The following is an 8,932-nucleotide window of genomic DNA, read 5'->3' as shown; positions in this document are numbered from 1 at the left end:
TAGTCCTATTTCAACTCTTTGTAAATAGTAATATGCAGGACAGACATATTGGGCAAGGTGCACCAAAAATTACATGCATGCATTGCATCCACAGTTCAGGTATCTTATTATGTTAGTACGGAATGCTGATGTTACTGGCCATTTTGCTCAGTCAACCATTTGCTGACGTACATGCTATTCATCTTTAGTTGATATCCAGATGGTGCCTCTCACCCCCATCCCATCAATGCGTATTAACCTTGGATCTCCGAGCCACGGAGCGGAGTAACTTTTGCCTGTAGTAGTGCTTTGTCTGCATGGTTGCTTGGGTAAAATGGCATTGAAGGTCTGATCGGCCATGCGCATGATAGCATGAATGTAGAGCATGCTATAAACATGCACCGATTTTATAATGTGGGGCAAACCATTAGGCCCAATGGGGTTTTCATATCGTGCTCGTTTTCTTTGGGTTTCCTGTGCGTAGGTCCAGGATTCTTTGACAAGCATTGGCCGGCCTTAGCTCAGCTGGAAGAGTGATGGATTGCTGAGGGGTAGTGCCCAATATCAGAAATCCTTGGTCGCCGGTTCGAATCCGGCAGGTCGGGGCATGTGTTTCATGCACTTGCTTTTGCTTGTCATTGGAGCAATATTCTCCATGAATAACTAAATCATGTTTTGCAGGAATCTTTCTCTTCCATATCAAGAAGAGGACATGGTGCCCTTTTTACTGATGCTGGCATTTGTTTCTCGGGCAAGATTATATTTTTAATGTTTATGGCACTGACATATTCCTGCAGATATTAGGACTTTCATATTAGTCATTGGTTAGCTTCGACGAAATTATATATTTCTCAACTCTAATTCAAGAGAACAATAGGCCTTGCAGAAAATTCTCAAGAAACAACATCAGTGCCTCACGTAATCAATCCCTAGGGGTGACGTCAATTCAATAGGCAAAACCTTTTTGCGGGCTCGTGCTGTTTTGAAAGAGGGATATGCTGTTGTTTGAGCAATGATTTTCATTGGATTTTATTTTGATCCCGCTATTCCCGCATTTGTCTTATGTCCCTATTAGTAACTTGTGGGATCTAAGAGGTGCCTGTCGTTAATTTCTTATCTTCGTTGATATTATTTTGTTCTTCACCCGCTTGTACTTGCATGGATTTTATAATGCATGCAGAGAAGGTTGTTTGGTCTTCTTTGATCAAATGTAGGTTTAGGATTGTTATGCAATTTGCTCCACGGTTCAACTCCGGGCGGCCTGGCCCAATCCATTTCATTTGATTTAATTGCTTTCCATTCATTAATTGAGTGGATCTGACTGGGCTTTGCCTAGTCTTTCACTCCAAGCAAAAGGAAGTGGGGTATGCTCTGTTATACGAAATTTCATTCAAAGTAACAATTTGTCATTTTCTCTTGTAGCAGGTTTACAAGGAAAAAACGTGCGTGACTTTAGGCTCGGTTAGGTTACATTTAAAACAAAATGAATTCTCTAGTACTAGTATGTGTATTGAGATGAAACATATTATCAGGTCATATATCTTCACGTCTCTATATTATAAGGCCTTTTCACTTTCATAATTCTTTTGGTATTACATCTCCCATTTGATTAGAGACAGGCCATGTTAAGCAGTTTCGAATTCTGGATAAATACAATCTTGAATGATTATTGATTTTTAGCCCAATAGTACCTCATTGATTCTTAATGGTTTTGATTTTTAGTTATTTGCTACTATGTGGTTTATTTTGGCATAACTACTTGAAGGGTAGGCGGTTGTTAGGTTCTTCAGTTTGGTATGACGGTTAAAAGACTGACATACTTGGGATATGTTCAGTTGTTTGAACTGAAAATTAAAGTGTTCTCTCCATAATCGTGTTTCCAACCCCAAAATGCTTCTTCTTGCAATGCAAACATTGATGCTCTTGTCTAGAGTTGCGTCGAAAAATATCTGGGAGCTGGAATTTATGACAGTTGGAGGATCGCCAGTGATGAATTTCTACAACTAGCAAAAGTTTGGTCTCACCTTCGCCAAGCTGTCAGCTGCGGGCCTTGGCACGCAATTTCTGTGTAGAGCATGAATCGTCGGCCTCCAGTGTAGGCTTACAAGTCGACGAGCGTTTTGACTAAATGTGTTTGCTTTGACCGGAAAACATGACTTTAATTTTATTGATTTATATAATTTGGTATTAAAATATGTATATCGTAGAAAAGTTTTCGGCAAAATGGTATGAATGAAGAATTCATAACATGTTGCATGAAGCTGAACTCAAATTCACCATTCGCTCATGACTTGGCGAATTATGTAAGTAGTCTGGAAGGCAAACTGCTTCCATTCAGCTTAAGCTGTCGCCATAGCCTTCGCATTGGCATAAGGCAAGCCGCTGAAGCTAGTTACTTGGATGCAGACCGGTGACCAAAGTGACCGCAGGGGCCCAAGGAATAACGGCTCTTCGTTGGTAATTTCCTTCCATGGTCAGCTCCACAAGACCCTGTGCATAGAAAGGTAGGCCGATCTGCTGCTAGCTTGAAGAATTGTATTGCAGATAGAATGAAGAATGTCTCCTTTGGTGAAGCAAGATCCATTGGCAGTAATGGGAGACTTCAGAATAATAGCCTATAGATATCCCAAAAGGTATAGCTGCATTTGTGGCAGGTACAGCAGAAGATGACAAGGCCGATCCAACGGTTTGAGCTGTTATCCTAACTGCCTGAAAAAAAAGGAGGGCAACGGAAGTCCGCAGACCGCCTAATTGACACCAGAGTGAAAATGCCCTTGTGCTTCAGTTGCGACATGTGGTCCTAGATTCATGTCCCAAACACTGTTTCATGATGAGAAAACAAGCTAGTAGTTTTTTATTTTATCAGGAAGGTCCTCTTTCAGATAACCCCAACTCCCCAGAACCTGATCTAGTTTTTTTTTTTTTTTTTCCTTGCCGCCTGGCACAATGAGATTAGCATAGCTTGCAGGAATTGATGCGTCAGGAAGGATGGCTTAACTGGGCTGACAAGGCAGCACCACTTGGGGGGCCAAGAAGCTTCTCATGTGCTCTAATGGCATCTTTAAAGCATTTTCGGGGGGTCCTTCGAACGAGATACAGTAGAAACTTGTAGGATATGACTGCATCAGAGGATTGCAGACAAGTCACGATGCACCACCAGTATGCCTAGGAACCATCCAAATGATTTTTGGGCAAAGGTCCTTATTCTCTCAACCACCATTACAGAAATCTAGAGAAAAGATTAGTAGAAAATTCTCCTTTACGTGCACATTGTTTTACTCGTCCACCCATTACTGGTATCCATATCGATCTTGTGATTTAAGTATTTCGGGAGGATACGTTTTTGTGCCCACAATGGAATACGCTTAATGAATATATGGCCTGCATCATGAAGCCCCATATTTGTAAAGAACTTGATTTCACAAGAGATTCAAAAGATCACTGTACAAATTGCAATGCATGCCCTGTATCCTGTCTGAGGTGGACTTTAAGCAGCCCTTCCACAATCCACGAAACTCCCAGGGTTGATGGTTATACTCTTAGTGCAGTTGTCAGTCTTGTAAGTGCCAACGAGTCGGTCAGTTAGTTCAAACATGTTATTTCTCAAACTGCGTGGAAAACAAATGGATCAGTATTACAAAGTTACATGCTAACGAGGGAAAGATAAAATATGTATCGAGAACATAGATCTAGTATTCATGAAAACACTAAAGCTAATATCAATACATGAACATACATCACAAGGTAAAAAAGAGGCATAAGCATACATGATTATAATAAACCGTGCATCTGTCGTGCGCAGCATCTATCTCATCCATAACACACAGCGGAGTGGGTTTGTAATGGTGCAGTGCGAATACAAGAGCTAACGAGCTACGCCTCTGCAAGTATTAGTTCTGGTCTGAAAATTTATTGATAAACAATACATGCAGTGCAAACAATCACAAGACCAAAGGGTGAAGTTTAGATACTACTCAGGTAGGACCATCATGATGCTACCCACCGTGCATGCTCTCGTTTTGAACTGAAATAACTGAGATACGTGTCCCCCTAAAATATAGGCTCGTAACTGTTAATTGTTTTTTTTAAAAAATTTTGATAAACACGTGTCAACAATCAAAGCAATGCCATGTCCAGTTGGCGACATTTGCATGAGGGTAGCATCTTCAAGCCATGCTACCTGGTTGGCATGCAATCCATGCCCCGAGACCAAAATAGCATGAAAGACGGCATGGTGCATTGTTCAATATCTGGGAGAAAATCACTCACCACCAATGCAGCCACTATAATCAGTAGCAAACAATACTGGCACTATAATACACTATATTCCACGATTCAGCTGCCAAATATCAAATATGATCCTATGGATTAATATTAAATTCGTTGATCATATTTTTCTTTAGGCAAAAAAAGCCTGTTAGATACATCAGACTCATCTGACTATATTAATGATTAATAAATACTGGCTACATGGATTTTACTGTTGACATGTGACAAATAAACTAGTAATAAAGCACCTTGCTGCTACAGGTGTTCACGTGTAACATCTAAGGCCCTGTTTGGGGGAGCTTTTGGAGGGCCAAAAAGCACTTTCTCAGTTATTTCACCATCCCCCCTCTCTCTCACCATCCCCCCCTCTCTCTCTCTCCCTCTCTATCTCCTTCTCCTCAATGCCGTCGGCCCTCCTCTTTTTTTTTTTTTTTTGGGAGGCAGCCACCACGCCGGCCACCCGTGGCCGCGCCCCCCAGCCCCCACCCGAGCCCCCCGCCGCTGCGACCCACCACACAGCCAAAAAAAAAGAGGAAGGGGAGGAAGGGGCCGCCATGGCCGCTGCCTCCCCGGCCGGCCCGCCGTCTCGGCCCCCTCCCGAGGCCCTCCCTCCCCCGCGGTCGCCGCGGCACGCCGTCCCGGCCCCCTCCGAGCCCCTCCTCCCCCGCGGTCGCCGCGGCACGCCGTCCCGGCCCTCTCCCGAGCCCCCCTCCCCCCGCGGTCGTCGGGGCCCGCCGTCCCGGCCCCCTCCCGAGCCCCCCCTCCCCCGTGGTCGCCGCGGCATGCCGTCCCTGCCCCCTCCCGAGCCCCCCTCCCCCCGCGGTCGTCGGGGCCCGCCGTCCCGGCCCCCTCCCGAGCCCCCCTCCTCCTGCGGCCCGCCATCCCGCCCCCCCTCCCGCGGCCCGCCATCCCGCCCCCCCTCCCGCGGCCCGGTCCCCCTTCCGGCGCCGCCGGCTTCGCGGGAGAAGAAGAAAGGAGGAGGAGGAAAGAGAGGAAGGAGAAGAAGAGAAGAAAAAAGAAAAGAAAAAAAAAGAAGAAAAGGAAAGAAAAAAAGAGAAGAAAAAAAAGAAAAGGAAAAATAAAGAAAAATAAATAAATAAATAAATATGTATATAAATGAACGAATAAATAAATAAATAAAATAATAAATAAATATATTTCAATGAAATAAAATAATAAATAAATAAATAAATAAAAATATTAGTAATTATTTAACCAATTTTTTCACCTAGTTAGAAAATTTGTTAGAGAAATAAATGGTCATCAAAAGAGTAAAAAATTAATTTATACTAATAATTATAATATTTTATACATTTATTATTGTATTATACTATAAATATAATATAATATAATATTATGTTATGTTAAATAATTTAATATTATTTTAAATTATTATCCTATAGTATACAATGTTATAGTACTATATTATAATAATATTATGTTACATTACATTAATATTATACTATATCATATATTTATGTATTAATATATATTATATTTTATTATGCACTATTGTATAATACTAATAATGTCCTTTATGATCATTTTGTCATACAAAAGTACTTTCTCAGTTTGTTTACCAAACAAATGTTAAAGTGCCACAGCACTTTAGAAATGTAGTTACCAAACAGCAAACAGCTTTTTATAAAAGCTCTACTTCCAACAGCTCTACTGCCAATAGCTCCCCCAAACAGGGCCTAAATGCTATTAAGAGATGTCTAGATAAGCATGCAAGTATTCATTGAATATTTCCTTTCTAGGTTAACATTGAGGAAAAAGGTTGGCGGTCTATAGAGAAAATCTTATTTCATTAAGGAAACTACAAAATGTGCACCCTGCAAGCAGAGCATATGTTTCCTAAAATACAGGGTTTACCTGCATTGGAGAATGAGAAATGATTTTTCTCACCGGAATTTGGGTGCTACCAATCTTTGGTCAAAATAGAATTTACTTGCATATAAATTTTGAGGAATACCATAGCATTAAAAATTAAATTTTTATCCCAACCTCAAAAATCAGGAATTCTAATTAAAGCTGATAAATAAACTTGTTATTCTCAAGAAATTTGAATTTTTGTGTATCTTTGTTCAACTCCGAAGGGAACGTGTTTCTAATTTATATTTATTATCTTATGTAAATGGAAATAAAAAGAATAACATGAAGTTTAGACCTAATTCTGGGATAGGCTTTCAGGAGAGTGGAGAGAAATACCTCTCCATGCCTTTGAATCTAATGTTTGGCTAGTGCTTTCAAGTCATCTGGCCACTTTCAACCTGATGCATTCCTTTGAATTTCTAAACCATATCTTCTTTTTTAAAAATCTACGATTTCTTTACTGAATAACCTTTCCATATTCTTGAGTTTAAGTTTTGTTTTGCATTTTTTAAGGTTATGCCTTCTTTTGAATAGTCAATATCCAAACTTAGTATCTGTTTTAAAACTGCAAAGCCCTACTTCGTTTTTGAAATTGGTCTCTTCAGTATCCTTTTCTATCAATTCCAAGTCAATGACAAACCTCAATATCATTTTCAACATGAGAGGGGGGAATGGGATAGAGAGATTAATTTGGCCAAGATTTTTTTCAGGTGAAATTTGCAGAAGTGCTGCCGATAATAAAAGGAATACCCTGTGTGCTACTTCCTTCATAAGCTCATTGCCGTCAAGTTGGAAGCTAGATAAAACATTCAAGTGGTCTTAAGTTTCTAAACCAGTATGCCACTTCCTTTGGATTGCAATCACATCCTAGGAGTAGTCCCCGCCCAGCCTTCTACCAAGAAATCAACAGAGCCACCCTTATCAGGCACTTACATTATAAACAAAAAATGTACACAATTTCTACCTCACTGACTAGCATCCTGCTTGACCCATGCTTTCTTTTCAAAAAGTGTCTCCTTAAAAAGAAAGTTTATTGAAATAGTTTCATACTTGTTTGCTCCCTTCAATTTTTCTTCCTATCATAACCTTAGAATGATCTCTCCCTTTTCGTCAAGGTCACATATAATGGCATCAAGGTATGTTACCCCATCAAATAATTTAGACATTTCAGTTTGTTTCTCATGGTTTTCAGCTGAAACAGTTTGAAACAAGAAGATTTTCGAAATAATAAGAATAAAAGTGAAATATTCATGACGAATGTTAATGTATAAAAATGTACTATGTTACTTCAATCTTCTTCTAGTGTTGTCTCTGTTATAATCCATGAAATGTACTTTTTCTTGGCAGATCAATCCATTCGATAAGCATATTGACTTGCATTATGTCATTAAATAGAAAAGAGAAGAAATTACTCATAAATATCCAGCACTTCCAACCTAAAAGAGTGAACTTGACAAATTATAGTTTTGACAACATGTCTATTTTGATAGGTCAACACAAGATGCTTCAAGCTAACCAATTTATTTCAAACTAAATCTCATGCCATCCCAAGTGATTTTTTACTATTTTATCATCGACTGATGACACTTTTAGTATTCCTTTAATTTTATCATCTACATCATCCCTCCGCTTTGCAAGCATCTTTTCAGGCCCTGCTCAGTCCCCAACAATCAAATCCATATGATAGAACAGGTCTTAATAGCTTCATGTAAGGTTTTTCTTTTGAGTCTCGACTAAGCAAAACTTTTACTTGCACATTATGTTTTGATCCAATTGGAGACATCCTGTTCTATCTTTTATAGAATTCAAGGTAGTCAATGCCAAGTTTTGTGGTGAAACTCTTGCTATAAATTTCTCAACTCTCCCATGATAAACATTTAGTTGCAACCACCTATATATTCTGTTTTGTTCCAACAATTATACTCAAAAAACTTTCACCGATAACACCCTTATTAAATCATTTTCTTCCCTAATTTAGTAATCTCATCTACCAACACTTCAATAATTGCAAATAACAAATTTAGTTGCCTCCTCAAGCTTAGAACTTGTCTATGGTATATTTAAATAGGGTGAAGTCTGTTACAGACTTTGACATTGTAATTCAACAAAATGCATACATATGATGCAGAATAAGGTTGTATTCTACTTTTCAAAATTTGTGCTGGCAAAAATGAGGTAAGTTACCAGGCTTGTGAAATGGCAGGTAAAAGGGATGAATATACCCAAGTGCAAGCCATAGTAAGCAATAGGAGTACTGTAGTAAAATGCATCTGGTGCGAGAACATACCATCTCACCACGAGATAAATTAGCAATATTCTTCCAGCTCTTCTTGGGGGGCCTAAAACTGAAAACCACCCTTCTGAGAATGGATCCAAGGAATCAACAAGTTCAAGCTCTGCATCACCTCCAAGGGTGATCATCTGCAATCCAAATTAAAATTTTGCATATATATGGTTTATGAATATGACTCACAGATTATGAGAAGATGGAAATGGATATGCATCTTAACATCGTCTCTCTAAAATCCAGCATTACAAACAGGCCCTCCGCACAACTGAAAACAACAATAGAAGGATATAATTTTTAGCCACATGCACTCTAAAAATATAATTTAAGGAGTTACTTGCCGTACCTGATACATTTCCTTCAGCTTTAGGGATATTATATTGAAACCTGCCATGAATTCATCTAACCTGAAATGTCATTCAATCAGGAAACAATGAAGTTAAGATTTCCAGGAGTACATTAACTGGTCATTGCATAAATGGATTTACACTGGCAATGGAAAGGGGAAAAAGTACTTGCCTT

At 39.5% G+C, this 8,932-nt stretch overlaps 1 long non-coding RNA gene across 1 annotated transcript; it reads right to left on the bottom strand.

Annotated features, from left to right (window-relative positions):
* Positions 1-3,163: 3,163 nt before the first annotated feature.
* On the bottom strand, positions 3,164-8,821 carry LOC120103946. The gene is made up of 4 exons (XR_005513844.1): positions 8,757-8,821; positions 8,597-8,678; positions 8,411-8,519; positions 3,164-3,587 (listed from the first exon to the last, which is right to left on the bottom strand). It is a non-coding gene; the product is annotated as an uncharacterized LOC120103946 (long non-coding RNA).
* Positions 8,822-8,932: the final 111 nt, after the last annotated feature.

Source organism: Phoenix dactylifera, chromosome 11, assembly GCF_009389715.1.
Source record: "Phoenix dactylifera cultivar Barhee BC4 chromosome 11, palm_55x_up_171113_PBpolish2nd_filt_p, whole genome shotgun sequence".
Taxonomy (NCBI): domain Eukaryota; kingdom Viridiplantae; phylum Streptophyta; class Magnoliopsida; order Arecales; family Arecaceae; genus Phoenix; species Phoenix dactylifera.
Note: the sequence above shows the minus strand (reverse complement) of the source record. Positions and strands in the feature narration are given on the sequence as shown.